The following is a 16,665-nucleotide window of genomic DNA, read 5'->3' on the forward strand; positions in this document are numbered from 1 at the left end:
GAATTGGAATGCAGAAAGGGGAGGTATGGGGAAGTCGGTGAAGTAAGTTTTAAGAAAAAAGGTTTTGAAATTATACGTGTTTATTTGTTTTTGTGTGTGTATGTTTGTATTGTGTATTGTGTGTTTTTATAATTTGTGAAAATCCAATAATTTTTTTTTTTAAAGATCTGTTGGAGATTATGCATATTTACTGGGAAATGATTCCCTCTTCATGGAAGGATTATGTGCACAATGGCTAGTTGTTATGCACATTAGCTGCTTAAGCTAAAATTCCCCTTAACATATACCAGGGTTCGGCAACCTAAGGCCCATGGGCCACAAGTGGCCCATGGACCCCCGCCACCTGCTCAGCGACCCCCACTGGCCACTGGGTTGGCTCCCATGCGCCATGCTACACCGGCATGGAACAGCGGGGACCGCCTTCCACGACATAATTTCATGGGTGGCATCAACATGCGAAGTACAGAAAGTGTAAATGTAAAGGGACCCCTGACCATAAGGTCCAGTCGTGGCCGACTCTGGGGTTGCGGCGCTCATCTCGCTTTATTGGCCGAGGGAGCCGGCGTTCAGCTTCCGGGTCATGTGGCCAGCATGACTAAGCCACTTCTGGCGAACCAGAGCAGCGCACGGAAACGCCGTTTACCTTCCCGCCGGAGCAGTACCTATTTATCTACTTGTACTTTGATGTGCTTTTGAATTGCTAGGTTGGCAGGAGCAGGGACCGAGCAAAGGGAGCTCACTCCATCGCGGGGATTCAAACCGCCGAGCTTCTGATCGGCAAGTCCTAGGCTCTGTGGTTTAACCCACAGCACCAAAGTGTAGTACCAAGGAATTTGCACCAGGTGATTGGAATGAAGTTTGCCATCCTCAATTAATGTCTCCTGTCTGTGGCATTGTGTTCTCGGCTACAATAATATTACTGGCTGCAATGCGAATGTAAGAAGAGTGTTGCTGGGTCAAACCAAAGACCCATCGAGTCCAACATGCTGTTCTCAATGGAGCTAATCAGATGCCTAAGGGAAGTTCATAAGTAGGATATAAGTGCAACAGCGCTTGTGATTTCCAGCAAATTCAGAGGCATGCTCTCCTCCAGTGGCAGAGAAAGAACTTAGTCATAACTGCAGCCTCCACAAATCTATCCATGAATTTGTCTATTTATATTACAAAGCCATCCAAGTTTATGGCAATTGCTGCATCTTCTATTTACATGTATGTTAATCATATTAACACTATCATCACCATCATGATGTTAATTTGTTGGTTTACCTTAATAAAGGCTAACAATAATTTCTTAAGAGACTGAAAAGTCAAGAAATCGCAAGAATTAAGGAGATCATTACAAACAATTTGCAAGATTAGATGGATCAAGTAGAAATCTCTGCCACCATCCAAAGCCAACCCAGATAAAATGTGTAATCAAATTTAAGAGTTTCTTCACCAAGCTCTAAGCTTTGGTATGGGAAAGGTGTAGGTGGATTTTGGGAATCACAGAAGAAATCTGAAAGATAAGAGGAGAAATGCCTTCATATAGCACATCTGAAATCAAAGAACAAATGTGGAATACTAATTTGAGGGTTGGCACTGGGCCAAGAAGACACACATTTTTGCTCAGCCGTGAAGCCAATCACTATCTCTCAGCCTAATCCACCTTCCAGTGTTGCTTTGGGAATCAAATGGGGGAAAAGAGGGGAGCACAAACTCCATCCTCTTCTTCTTTGAAGGTTTATTATTATTTGTTAAGTTTCTTAGTTGGCCAGGGCAACCCAAAGCAACTTACAACCAACCAGACACACAGACCAAAAGCCCCACATGGATACATTAAAACCACAGATAAAGTTAAAGGGACCCCTGACCATTAGGTCCAGTCGTGGCCGACTCTGGGGTTGCGGCACTCGTCTCGCTTTACTGGCTGAGGGAGCCGGCGTACAGCTTCTAGGTCATGTGTCCAGCATGACTAAGCCGCTTCTGGCGAACCAGAGCAGTGCATGGAAACATCGTTTACCTTCCCGCCAGAGTGGTACCTATTTATCTACTTGCACTTTGACGTGCTTTCGAACTGCTAGGTGGGCAGGAGCAGGGACCGAGCAACGGGAGCTCACCCTGTCACAGGGATTCGAACCGCGACCTTTTGATCAGCAAGTCCTAGGCTCTGTGGTTTAACCCACAGCGCCACTCCCATCCCAAAACCACAGATAGTTAAAAGTCAGATGCCCGGTTCTAGAGGAAAGTTGTTGCCTGGCACCTAAAGATATACAACGATGGTGCCAGGCGACAGGGGCGGAGGAAGGGGTGTGTGGTGGGGTCAGACTGCCCCGGGTGTCACCCCTGAGAGGGGTGACAAAATGTTGGCCGGCACTCACCACGGGGCCTGCAGCACGCCCAAGCCACACGTCTCTCCTGGGAGTGACGTGGTGCCTTGGGTGCCTGCAGGCTCCATGATGTCCCAAACGGTCTGCCCGTTGCCTTCTCCTCAGCTGTAGGGTGGCTGAGTGGGAGGAGCTCACCTGGAGTACTGTGTCCAGTTCTGGGCACCACAATTCAAGAAGGACACTGACAAACTGGAACGTGCCCAGAGGAGGGCAACCAAAATGGTCAAAGGCCTGGAAACGATGCCTTATGAGGAACAGCTAAGGGAGCTGGGCATGTTTAGCCTGGAGAAGAGGAGGTTAAGGGGTGATATGATAGCCATGTTCAGATATATAAAAGGATGTCACATAGAGGAGGGAGAAAGGTTGTTTTCTGCTGCTCCAGAGAAGCGGACACGGAGCAATGGATCCAAACTACAAGAAAGAAGATTCCACCTAAACATTAGGAAGAACTTCCTGACAGTAAGAGCTGTTCAACAGTGGAATTTGCTGCCAAGGAGTGTGGTGGAGTCTCCTCCTTTGGAGGTCTTTAAGCAGAGGCTTGACAACCATATGTCAGGAGTGCTCTGATGGTGTTTCCTGCTTGGCAGGGGGTTGGACTCGATGGCCCTTGTGGTCTCTTCCAACTCTATGATTCTATGAGGCAGGCAGACTCCTCAGAGGCCCCACGGAGTGTCCTGCCTCAGACTGCCCCACCCTCGCGGGTGGTTGGCCCCGCCCCTGGGCACAGGGCACACGCCCCGCCCCAGGCGCCCGATTGGCTTGCTCCGCCGCGGCCAGGCAAGCCTCCCTGAGGAGAGCATTCCGCAAGCAGAGAGCCACAGCAGAATAGGCCTGTTCCCGTGCTGCCATCCTCCAGGCCTCTTGCAGATGGGGCACATGAAGAAGTGCCTCAGATTATGATTATGGGGTCCAGGTAGGATGATGATAATAATAATAATAATAATTTATTATTTATACCCCGCCCATCTGGCTGGGTTTCCCCGGCCACTCTGGGCAGCTTCCAACAGAATATTAAAATACAATAGTCTATTAAACATTAAAAGCCTCCCTAAACAGGGCTGCCTTCAGATGTCTTCTAAAAGTCTGGTAGTTGTTGTTCTCTTTGACATCTGGTGGGAGGGCGTTCTACAGGGCGGGCGCCACTACCGAGAAGGCCCTCTGCCTGGTTCCCTGTAACTTGGCTTCTCGCAGTGAGGGAACCGCCAGAAGGCCCTCGGAGCTGGACCTCAGTGTCTGAGTAGAACGATGGGGGTGGAGACGCTCCTTCAGGTATACTGGACCGAGGCCATGGATGGGATATAAAGGTAAACGTGGACCAATTATGTCATGAATCCACACTAAAAGTTGTGACAGCAGGGCTCCCTCCTGAACCAAGACAAGACACTTTATTGATAAGTATTAACAAAACTGCAGTGTTTAAATGCCCATTGTTTCTTTGCAAAGAAGGGGGATAGGGGGAGAAACAACAGGTAGAGACTACTCTTTTCTCCCAGCGAAGAAGCAGCTATAACAGCAGGCATCCCTGATATTTTTCAGTTTAGTTGCATGCTAGTTTGAAGAAGAAGAGTTTGGATTTGATATCCCGCTTTATCACTACCCGAAGGAGTCTCAAAGCGGCTAACATTCTCCTTTCCCTTCCTCCCCCACAACAAACACTCTGTGAGGTGAGTGGGGCTGAGAGACTTCAGAGAAGTGGGACTAGCCCAAGGTCACCCTGCAGCTGCATGTGGAGGAGCGGGGAAGCGAACCCGGTTCACCAGATTACGAGTCTACCGCTCTTAACCACTACACCACACTGGCTTTGTAGAACAGCAAAGTGTCCACCAATATCTTTGCAAGGAAGGAGAATACAGAGAAACCCAGAACTTTGCATGCCCCTGTGACCTCTCTTTGGCCACACCCCTGTGACTTCTTAAGAGATCCACTAGATCTAGTGGGCACCAGCCTGTGACACTCCATGTCGCATGTTGCTTTGACATGCCATGGAAGCGTTGCTGAAGAAAGCTCCCATTGCCCACTAATTCAGTTTAGTGGTTTTCAGTTCTGATCCACTTCAGCAGAAGCCCTGGCTGAAATAATGTCTCATCCCATTCCCAATCTCCCTGCAAAAAATCACATCATCTAGAAAAGCAGATCACTCTTCTTGTGCCACGGTATCGTTCCTTCTCAGTTGCGAAAACCTAAGATCATGTTCAGAATAATGCTCAAAAATAGAACAAATGCATGAAACACATGAAACAAGGTTACAATTTGCTGATAACTTTATTGTTAAGAATGCATTGTGGGAGATGTGGGGAAGTCCGATAGATGACTGAAATAAGTTTTGAAACGATTCTCTTTTTCTTTTACTTTCTTGCTGTTCTTGTTTCTTTGTATATCTGACTGGTTACTTTTATCTGGAAAAAATGCAATAAAATTTCTATTAAAAAAAAATAAAAAAATAGAACAAATGCATGCAGAAGACATTCACACAGTTTGTGTTGATTTGCACAGTGTCTTTTGAATGCTGAATTTCAGTTTTCTTCTGCCAGAATATGGAATTATTGCTATTGTTACTATTATTGCTATTATTACTATTATTACTATTATTACTATTATTATTATTACTATTATTACTATTATTACTATTATTTGAGGGTAGCATGGAAAAGAATAGGACCACTCTTACAGCCCCTTCATATTGTATGCTTTTAGCAGATAACATGCTAAAGCTTACAAGATTATGCATCGATGATATTTAACCCCAAGGAAGCCAGCTCAAATGTACAAAAACATATCAAACAAATTTTGGAAATATAAGGACTGTGAGAGGTCATTCTATTATATGTGGTGGAACTGCAGGAAGGAGAAGGGCTTTTGGGACATTAGCTATAATGAAATTAAGGGGAGAAATTAAGTGCCTTTCCCAAGAGGTCAGAATTTTTCCTGCTGGGGATACTAGACAGCGAAATGAAAAAGAATGCCTCAATAGTATTTATGTATGTAACTCATAGCTGTCAACCGTCCCTTATTTGGTGGGAAAGTCCCTTATCCCAGTGCCATGTCCCACTGCTGTCCCTTATTGATGATGTCCCTTAAATTTCAAAAGAAGCAGCTTCTCTCCCTCCCTCCCTCCCTGCCGGCCAGGGAGGAGGGAGGCTCCAACTGTGTTGCTTGGCTGCATTGCTCACCCAAAAAGGAGTCTAAGAACGACTGGGGGGTGGAGCTTGCATGCCTTGTGCTGATTAAATCGGCCGCGTTGCCTGGGGACTTGCCTTTGCTCAGCGCTTCCCAGCGGAGAGGTGACGGTGGTTTTCCTTGCTGCATCCCCTTTGCCGGGTTGCTGCGCTGTGGGAACCACCGCTTGAGGCTTTGTTTGGCTGCTGGCTGGGCTTTCTGCCTTTGGCTCAGAGGGGCTCAGAAGTTAAACATACCTGTGCTTGCAAAATCCCATATTTTGGCTGTTGATCCCTTGTTTTTGAGGCTGCTGGTCCCTTATTTTCAAATCTGTAAGTTGACAGCTGTGATGTAACTACCGCAGCAAGACTTCTCTAGACACAAAAATGGAAGGAGGAGCGAACAACCCTCAAAGGAAGAATGGTTGGTGAAAATCTTGGAATATGCAGAGATGGCAAAATTGATGGCACTGATAAAAGAGACGATTTAGAATCTTTTAAAGAAGACAGGAAACCCTTTCTAGTCTATATAAAAAGTCATTTCCCATACGCGAAGACCGCAGCGGGATTTGAAGTGGAAGAAAACAGCAGAACATATTTGGAAACATGTTAGAGGGGATGAAATTAGACAAGAAGGAAGCTTAAAATGCAATTGTATGTAATTTGGGTTATAAACATTGATGTCGGGTGAGCAGAAAATCACTACTTTTGCTGAATTGGAATATAATTGTTGAGTAACAAATATAACTTTCTACATGGAAAAAAGAATAAAATATTATTTTTTAAAAAATAACACACTAAAGCTTAATCGGGGAGGGCGACAAAATGCATATTTTGAAAGATGCATACACCTATTTCAGTAAAAGCAGACACTACAGCAAAAATGACATCCTCTGCTCTCCCACCATGGGTGAAATATTCATGGCAAAGTTCTAAGGATCAGCAGCACACTGTAAATTACTTTCTTTTTTCCCCTGCACCACTCAACATCATCTCATTATGGCCCATTAAACACTAATAATTAAAACAAAATATATTGGAATTGTTTATCCTGGACTGTGTAGGGAAATGAGGTCCATAATACTGCTGAAGGGGGAGAAAATAACTACTCTAGGTCTTGTAATTAGAATAACAATTAAGCAAAAGTCAGCTTTTTGGGGATGGAGGCAGTAATAAGAGACAATTTTTGTTGCTAGTACTCTTCTTGTATACAGATGCTAAAACAGGGCAGTTGCGAAGGTCTGGTTACCTGTAGGAGCTTAGCAGGCTATTGAAGTACAGGAGAAGGGGCAGAGAGCAACCACACAAATTGTTCAAGGGGCTAGAGCAGCAGTTCTCAAACTTTTTTCTCTAGACCACACTTCCATAATAATAAATTGCTTGCATCACACCAATTTTGTTTTATTGATAAGAAAGACAAACCTGCAGTTTTGAGATCAGTCCCATTCACTTTTGTGGGAATGTTGTGGATAGTAAGGTAAAGGTAAAGGGACCCCTGACCATTAGGTCCAGTCGTGGCCGACTCTGAGGTTGCAGCGCTCATCTCGCTTTATTGGCCGAGGGAGCCGGCGTACAGCTTCTGGGTCATGTGGCCAGCATGACTAAGCCGCTTCTGGTGAACCAGAGCAGCGCACGGAAATGCCGTTTACCTTCCCGCCAGAGCGGTACCTATTTATCTACTTGCACTTTGACATGCTTTCGAACTGCTAGGTTGGCAGGAGCAGGGACCAAGCAATGGGAGCTCACCCCGTGGTGGGGATTTGAACCTCTGAGCTTCTGATTGGCAAGTCCTAGGCTCTGTGGTTTAACCCACAGCGCCACCCGCGTCCCTGTTGTGGATAGTAGGAGAGGATATATTGATTCAATATTATTCTTCCTCACTCATGCTAGTGAGCTGGTAGCAGCGTACATTCTCCTATACATTGCAGGAAGCTACAGTCACACCTCATGTTGCGTATCCTTCAGGTTACATCTTTTCACGTTGCGTCCTGCGGCAACCTGGAAATACTGGAATGGCATGCACAGAAGCACTAAATTGCGCTGTGCATAGACACGGGGCTTCTGGATGCAAATGCTTCGAGTTGCGGGCATGCCTCTGAGACGGATTACATCCGCGACTCGAGGTTCCACTGTAGTTGGTAGATTCATTTGAATCTCTTGAGTTAAGCAATCTAGCCTGGCTTGTCCAGATTGGATTATTTCTGGTAAATTCCCCTTTTATTCCCTCTTAAAAAGAATAAAGACGCAGCAGTCTTCTCTTAAAAGTAACAAGAAGTTTATTTACATTCAGTTCATGGTATGATCCTGAAGGCAGGTTTTTTAGCTTGGAGTTACAGAAGAGAGTGAGGGTTCATCCCATATGGGATGAGAGCCAGAAGACAGCAAAAGCATCAAGATAGTATAAAGCAAAGAAAAAGAAGAGGAGAAGGAGGAGGAGGAGGAAGATCAAGAGGAAGATGACTGCATGACCAGACCTTTTATGGGGTCTCCAGGGTCACGCCCATCTACCTGGTCACATGCAGGGGAAGGATGCTCCAAACCAGGTGTCACAGGAAGTCCTCCTGGCTAGAGTAGCAGTCCCCTGCGTGTCCACTCTGGGCAAACAGGAAGTGTTGTACTTGACTGCTACGGTGATGTTACATCCCACAACTTTGAGCCGCTTTGGCAAAATCCTTGATTCTCCTTTGACAAAAGCTTGACTTGCTCCAAAGCAGCCTGCTTCAGTTTGGGTTTCAGTCTTTGTCCGAAGTAGAGGCACTCCTGGAGTATTGATTACAACCAAGAGGTCCAATACGGACACACTGTTGCAGTCCAGTTTCCGACGTAGGTCACTTAACAAACCAATCAAAGATGCGTCTATCCGAAACCAGGTCTGAAGCTGGATTGAAATGGATCTCAGATATTAATTTTATCCAATAACTCTTGGAGTCAAGTCATCACCACTTGGCATGTTTGAAATGTGGGATGTGAAACACAAGAGCAGTCAAGTACAACATTCCTAGAGTGAACATGTTTGCACATGGGGAGGAATGTTTGTCCAGCCAGCAGGTAAACTTTCTATTTCCTTCTGGGCTGGGGCAGACTTCCTCTGCATGTGACTAGAGGTGGGTGTGGCCTCACCTGTGCAGGTAACGACAAAAGCACAGGGCAGGGCAGCCATCTCTCTCTGTTTCTCCACATGCATCGAAGAAACAACATCTACTAAGCCAAAGATGCCATCTTGGCTTCCAGCCAAGAGAGGACAAAGGGACTGTCTTCTTATGAGATAGATTCCAAGTGTATGTTACTTCATTAAGCTAAGTCTGCCTTCTGAGATCTGATTGTGAACAGAATGTGAGTAAACTCTTTTTTATACTTTTGTAAAAGACTGTGTCGTCTCTTATATTTTATGAGGGAATAAGGGGGAAATACCAGAACAGTTATTATAGAGGCTTTAGCGAGCCTGAGCAAACGCATCCGTTGCAAAGCTTAAAATAAAGGGGAATGTTACTCTGCTGAAATTGTGGAACTTGTTAACACAAGTTGGATAAGGATATAATCGGACAATAGATCCTCTCCTGCATCCCTGAACATTCCCACATGAAACTGGCTGGAGATTCTACAACACAGTGGGATTTCATCCCAAGAGTTTATTAAACAGAAGTCTACCTACAACTGCTAGGCTACATTGATATTCAAGGATTGGCAAGCGTCAAATATAAAGAGAGCTGGCCTCACACTTCCGAGATCTCGTCCGCATTCCCAGGCTGAACAAGTGGAAAAGTATCCAGAACAATAGGACAAGCGGCTGCCAGATGTTCCATTAGGATATTATGCAATAAATGTGGCATCCGAGTTGGAGGAGATGCAACTAGCTTCACCCTCAGAGAGCCTGGTAAAACAAACATGGCAAAAGCATGGACTCAAAAAGGAAATAAATCAGCAACCACCACCTCTGATATCCCCTTATAAAAATGTGATTCAGTAAAGAGTTTCATAATATGAAAAATAAAGTAACATCAGTATCAAATATATATATGAATAATGAAATGGTTTGCGGCAGCACAGTGAGCCCTTTGGAAGTGCTGCAGAGAGGGAGGTGCTGGCAGCCACAAGACTCTGGTGATGGTTGTAAATAGGATTTCATAATCTCTTTTGTTTCTATAACACTCACATCTACCCTGAGCTCAGTGCAGAATCAACAATCTACAGTTCTGGGCCTTTTCCCAGAGATGAAACAATTGTTTTGTGAGGGTTTTTTTGGGGGAAATTCATAGCTAACATTCTTTGACGAACAGTGAGATGTTTAGTTAACTCAACTGATTTAAAGATTCATGCAGTGCTATCAACAAGTAGTTTTAGAAACTCCGATTATACAGCCTATTGAATATTTTGTGGCCCAATCCTCCCTATTGATTTAATTGGGACCTACTTCCAATTAACTGTGTTTACAATTACAGCGGCAGAGTCTGATCCTATCCATGTTTTCTCAGGTGTAAATGCCTGTAGTTTTAGCAGGAGTTAAGTGTGCATAGAAAGCCTTTTGTAGGTTTAACCACTGTGCTCAATGGAGCTTTGTATAGGATTGCAGCCCTATAGTCAACGCTTTTCCTTTTAACAGTCTAACCAATTAATCAAGTGACTGGATAGCATACCTCCTGGGACTTCAGAAACAAAAAGAAACACATTCTGAGAGCTGCCACCGTTCAGTGGCTTTCATCTTCCCTCCCCATAACTATTTCCTTTTGTATCCTGCCTATCAGATTGTGAGCCTGTGGACAGCGAGTGTCTTATCTTTTAATACAGTATGCATACAGAACTTAGAAAATGGTAGGTCATGGGCGTAACCAGGATTTATGTTGGAAGGGCAGTTAACCCACCTGTCCTGTTCCAGAACGGTTAAACCCCTGTGTTGCTAACAATTATCAGTGATATCCAAGGCAATACGATGACCAAGTACAACAATGTGATGTCAATACAGTGGTACCTCGGGTTACAGATGCTTCAGGTTACAGACTCCGCTAACCAAGAAATAGTACCTCGGGTTAAGAACTTTGCTTCAGGGTGAGAACAGAAATCGCACAGCGGCAGCAGGAGGCCCCATTAGCTAAAGCTAATTAACCTCAGGTTAAGAACAGTTTCAGGTTAAGAACGGACCTCCAGAACGAATTAAGTTCTTAATCCGAGGTACCACTGTATAAACTTTATATAATCTATACAGAACATTGAACAGTATGAAATATATGAAATATGCACTCTCTGCAAAACCAAATAAACAGAAATCTTATAAATCTGTGAAAGTCACATAATATGCACTCTGGATAGATTCTCTTGAAAACATCAAACCAAATAAGCATAAGTCTTATAAGTCTCTTCATAGGCTATGCAAATCTCTGAAAGAAGCAATGGATCAGATTCTTATCTGGTGAAAACAAGCCATAAAGCTTTGTTTTATGACATCCAACACTGCCAAAGTGGTCCACAAACAGACGTAGTGAATAGCACATTCTGAGAACTGCCAGTGGCTTTCATCTTCCCTCCCCATTCCTATTTCCTTTTGTATCCTGCCTATCAGATTGTGAGCCTGTGGACAGCGAGTGTCTTATCTTTTAATACAGTATGCATACAGAACTTAGAAAATGGTAGGTCATGGGCGTAGCTAGGATTTATGTTGGAGGCACAGTTCACCCACCTGTTCTGTTCCAGAACAGAGCTACCTGTGATGCGCTTGGTCAATTCATGGAAGCCACGCCTATCACTCCGTTGCATCACTAGAACACGCCGCAGCAGCATCCAAGTGACCGCGGTGAGCATTTCAATTTCAAATATTCTGATGATTTCTACTTTAAGTATTTTTATTTATTTACTTGATTTATTACTTGATTTTATTTATTTATTGCCCCCTGGCTATGCCCATGTGTTAGGTGTTTTATAAGTCTATTATATCAGCAAAGTGGGATTTATTAATTGTTTTGGCAATTTAAAGCAGATAGCACTTTACTTTGCCTTAAAAATACACTTGCTCCTTTCCCACATGTCCTTGTGCCTGCTGTGGATTTGTACTGATAACTAAGGATTGATTGCTTTGCCTGCTGCGGCCCATTATATAAATAAGAAAATGGTTACACGTCACAGGGCATACACATTCCAATCCTGTATAAGGCAAGGTCTTTTGCTGATTTTATTGAGTATTTTTGTTGTTGGTTTGGACTTCAAACAAACAAACAAACAAACAAACAAACAAAAACCCAGCCCTTCCTCCCGGAAGCTCAGGGCGAATGCCTTAGGGGGCCACCAATATCCACAACTCCCTGCCACACTTACAAGAGCATTTTAAAATAGATTTGCTGCGGCAGTAGCTGCCTTTACGCTCCCATCCACTGCCCATTTTGAAGCACAGAGGGCAAGCTTCTTGCAGGCTGTGTAGGACCTCCCTTGCCTTGGAGGTTTGCCAGACAGAGCCAGAGCATCTTCTGAAAGCAGGGAGCCATTTTTCCTCTCGATGACCAGATTATTGGCTTGCTATATTTTTATACAGCGTCCCTGCAGGAGCGAAGCCGGAATTGGGATTAAAAACACACACACAAAAACCTGCATGTTAATTTGCAAGGGATGAGTAGATTGATTCACTGTAGCTATCCATCGATTGATCCTCGCAGTTCTCTTTTCCTGTTCTCAGCTGTCAATAAGCAATAGGTAAGGAGAACGATAAAAGTCTGCAATGCACCACCAAGTTGTCTGTGGAAGGCAAGGGGGCCTGGGCTTTGTGGTGACGCGCTGCGGGTGGGCCCGAGTTTCAGGCGTCACCTTCAGGAGTGGGAACACGGATCTGGGAAGAAGGAAGAGTCGCGTGGCTGGGACTGCCGGCACTCTCTGGGTCTGCAGCTTGCCGAAAACTTGGGCACGATTTTCCTGCAGGAAGGGAAGGCAGTTGCCCGGGTTCCCGGGTCTCCGCTTTCCAGATCTGCGGTTGAGTCCCCAAGACCGACTGTCGCGCGTTTTAATTGGCGAACTTGTCCCATCCTTCATTAAAGCAATCACTGTTAAAACAGAGGGACATAAAGAATAAACCATAGGATTTATTCCTTCATTAAACTGATGATCCGTACATGAAGCCAATTAACATTATGAGTCTGGCGAACATCAAGTGTAAAAGAGGTTAGAGAAAATGGAGAACAGTCACCTTGGTCTTTAGATAAAGAAAGAACACTTTTGCGTTATAAATTATAAGAGAGTCCAACCGGGACAAATCTGCAAATTTGACTAATTGGAAAATGCCTTTTACTGCACATGGGTTGAGATGAAATGTAACCTCTTCGCTGCTGGTTCTCAGAGACAACTGGGTGTCAGGACGGGTTGCTGGATCATCAGGAAAGAAAGGAGAGAGGAAACAAATCCGCCCCCCCCCCCAAAAAACCCCAGCACTGGCGTCAAATTCGCTTGGTCCAGACAAAGTTGGCAAAGATTGAAATCGGTGCCTTAAAATGTCTTTTGAAATCTAGACCTGCAGGAGCGAGCAGGCACAACTGTCATGCAGGCGTTGAACCCAGAGCCGCCCAAACTGGACACCCAAACTGAATCCAATGGTTCTTCCTCTTCTACAAAGCCGGTGTCCCAGCGCCGGATGAAATGGGTGACTCACTCCGCACCTCCGCCACACGGCTCTTTGCCATCCAAGAGCGGCTGTCCTGCTACACACAAACACACGCGCGTAATGCTTTTTATACTGACTCAGATTTTATACCAGATTCAGGGAGTTAGGAAAGTCTCCAGTCCAGGGTATACGACTAAGAATGCGACCCGAATGGAAGCATTTCCTCTCTCCCTCCACGCACACTTACTTGGGCGGTGGCTCCACAGGACACAGTCCTGGCCGCCCGCTTCTCTGTTTTTAGACGGGGAGTTCGGTTTGCCTGCGCAACCGCGGCCGGGGCAGCCTGTTGTCAATTCCGCTCCAATGTAAACGAGCGGAGACGGGCCGCGGAGGCGAACCACCTCCTCTCTCGACCAAACCAGAGGGTCGCACTGACCCTCCGAAGGACAAACTTCTTGAAATCCAAGCCACCCGTTTCCCTGACCGTCGTTTAACTTGGAAAGACACTCAAGGCGCCAGATAAGACGGGTTTCTCTTTTTCTCGGGATAGTGGGGGGGGGGGGAGGGAACGTAACTGCGAAGGCCTTTGACATATTTGTGCTTACTCGAAAGTATGCCTCGCTGAGGTCAATGGCACTTGCTCCTACGCCAGGATGCACCGAATTGCGCGGAGATAAGTCGTCTTCAAAGCCGGCGCTTGTGAACCGACGGGGCCGCTGTCTCTGGTGCTGAACCTGCAACATGCTTTCGTGGATGGAGGGGATGGGTCTGGTTTCATACCCAAATGAAAGAGGCGCTGGGGTGGCCCTGGGGGACAGGGAGCGGGTGAAGCTCTCTAAAGCCCTGTTCTCCCAAGGGTGCTTTGTTTTCCCTTTCTTTGCAACAAGCCCTCGATTATCTCACACGCAATGTAAGTAAGCTGATCTCTTTTATATGACAGGCCATCTCTGCGCTCTCTATCTCGCGTCTGCAAGCCATAAAGGCAGCTCCAGCCGGTTAGAATGGGACCCTAGAGAGGGCCCTTTTTCGTTTCTCGGCGCGCAGAATCCAGGGCGGACTCGGAGCCCCTGGGCAGAATCCGCTGAACTTGCAGACTACGAGCAGCAACGAAGGGCAAAAGCGAAGGAGGGAGACGTGGAGTCAGAAAAGCGAGGCATCCACCCTTCACACAAACACACACACGCGCGCAAACACACAAGCAAGCCTGAAGAGTGCCATAATGAAGTTATGATTATTTTATTAGGGTTGTTAGGATAAAATCTACTCTTTCTCTGTCAGACGGGAGAGAGAGAGAGAGAGAGAGAGAGAGAGAGAGAGAAGAGGAAAGCCGCATCTGTTTCCAAACCAGGGAGCCATCGGTGCCAATCCCGTCCGGGGAGTTTATAGCCGTGGATATGCCTGAGAAATAGGAGCCTTCGGAATTACGCAGCGTGGTAGCGGCGGCTTCGTCTCCCCCACTCGCCTCCCACCCGCTTTGGGGGCTCTGTTGAGCTAAACTAGATCGACTCCCCCACCCTAATAGTCAGGCTGGCGGTTCCCAGATCCTTGAAAGCCAACCCGAAATGGCTTGCCTGGCTGGGGAGTCCAGCGCAGATTCTCCTTGCCCGCGATTCGCCCTTTTGGAAAAGCTGATGGCAACCAGGATATGAAAAGAACCGGTTTCCACTTTCTGGCACTCGACGTATTTCGGCGGAGCGGAGGTGGCCGGATTCGTGCCTGCTTCTCTCGGAAACCCTGCCTGGCACGGGACAGCGAGACTCCGAGGAGGACGGCTGCCCCAACCGCTTGTCGCGTAAAAGCGCGTCGGTGCAACTCAGCTGGCGCCTAACGGGAGGGAAACCTTGTTCCTGAGCTGTGCTTTTCGTCTCTCCATCCCTCTCTCGCCTTGCTGCCTTGCTTTAAAATGCACCGTGTCTTGCAAGCGATCCCTGAGCAGACTCGTCCGTCCTTTTCCTCCTTTTCTAGCTGCGCGTTTCGAAAACAGCCCGTCGTTGCCGTCTGTCCAAGCAAGGTTGTTCCAACGGAAAACGAGCTGTCTAGACCAAACACAGACAGCCAAACTTATCAACAGTTGTCTGAATTGCATCTTCTGACGCATCTTGAGTGGGTCATAATACCAACTTTATTTTCAGTGGTGCATAAATTAATTACACGCATTTAATAACCCAAATATCATTATATTCCCCCTTTAATATCGTAAAGGCTTTACGCCAGGGAAGCACTTAATCGGGCAGGGGGGGCCATAAGCGGCTATTATGTCGGTGTAATGCTATTATGGAGCCAATTACGCGCCATTATCCCGTCCCCCCGCCCTTTCGGTTTCTGCCATTTGATCCAATCTCGCGCCCCCGAATTTAAATTTTCAGCTGGGTGCTTTAAAAAGACTCATTTTCACCCAGGCCTGGGGGCTGGGCCAGCTCTCTCGCCGCCGAGCCTCCCTCTCGGATGCGCTTTAAAAGTAATTGCGAAGGGTCCCAGCGCATCTCATTTGCAGACGGGAAGCGAGCATCAATCCGGAGACCCCTCGCTGTGAACAAAATCAAACTCCGCTTTGGAAAGGCGAGGCGGCTCCGGCAAAGCCCACCGAATGGGCCATTAGCGGGAGGGCGGGCGGGCGAGCGGGAGGGGGGAGGAACGTGCCAGCCAGCCAGCCAGGCAGCCGGGCACAAGTGCCAGCCCCGCTTGGCCACCTCTGCCCAGAGGTAAAGTGGTACGCCCCAAGGGACCCCGTCGGGGCCTGGGGCGCCTGGCGCGAGCGCGAGCTGCTTAGGGAAGGTCTATGTGGGATCCTCACCCCACCCCACCCCATCCGTGGGCTCCCCCCATCCTCCTCCTCCCCCCTTCGCATTCCTGCTGTTTACTGAGAAATGACGCGCTTCCCCCCCTCCACGCACCACGTGGGTCATTTGGAAGGCCCAGTAGACCTATCCAAGTTACTCACTGTAGACAGCGCTTGCAATAATCAGATTAAGGCCAATTACGCGTGAGATTATAAAAGCAAGTGCTGAGAGGCTGAGCGGACGGCAGACAGTTCCGTCAAGACATCTGCCCATTGGCACGGCTCCGCCGAGGCCTTGTGGCTGCCTCGACGCCAGGAGAAGGACGAGCAGCCGCAGCTGGGGTGCGGGCGAGCGCTGCCTCCTCCAGCCGCCCCTCTGCCTCCACGCCGCCTTCGGTAGGGCTTTCACTTTCCTTGTTGTTCCTTGACGGGGCGGGTTTGGAGTCTTTGGGGGGGGCTTAGTGGGGGCTGAACAGCTCTTCCCGACTCAGGCAACGGGGGAAGTGGGGAGACCAGTATCCGGCTCATTGCCGCCGCCACTAAAGGGTTCCCCAGAATTACTGCCTCGGCTTTCTAAGCTTCTCTCCCCGTTCCTCAAATTTTGTCCCTTCTTTCGAAAGACGAAGAGGTCGGCATGGGGGGCCGGCCGGAGGAGCTTCGCTCTCCTCTCCCGCTCCCTCTGGCACAGCGGCGCGACCTATCCTTTAGCCAAAGTTCCCCGGGAACTTTTACCTCTCAGGCTCGCCCGCGCCGTCGGAAGAGAGGGCCCACCTGAGCGCTGCGCCTCGG

The 16,665-nt window shown here is 47.3% G+C and overlaps 1 protein-coding gene across 1 annotated transcript in view; it reads left to right on the top strand.

The window, feature by feature from the left end:
• Window positions 1-16,169: 16,169 nt before the first annotated feature.
• DRGX (dorsal root ganglia homeobox) overlaps window positions 16,170-16,665 on the top strand; it is a 45,401-nt gene continuing 44,905 nt past the window's right edge. Inside the window, exon 1 of the mRNA XM_081191902.1 lies at window positions 16,170-16,272. The gene's annotated coding sequence lies outside the window, so the exon portion shown is untranslated. The remainder of the gene's footprint in view (window positions 16,273-16,665) is intronic.

The sequence above is a fragment of the Podarcis bocagei genome (assembly GCF_964188305.1).
Source record: "Podarcis bocagei genome assembly, chromosome: 4".
In the NCBI taxonomy this organism is placed as follows: domain Eukaryota; kingdom Metazoa; phylum Chordata; class Lepidosauria; order Squamata; family Lacertidae; genus Podarcis; species Podarcis bocagei.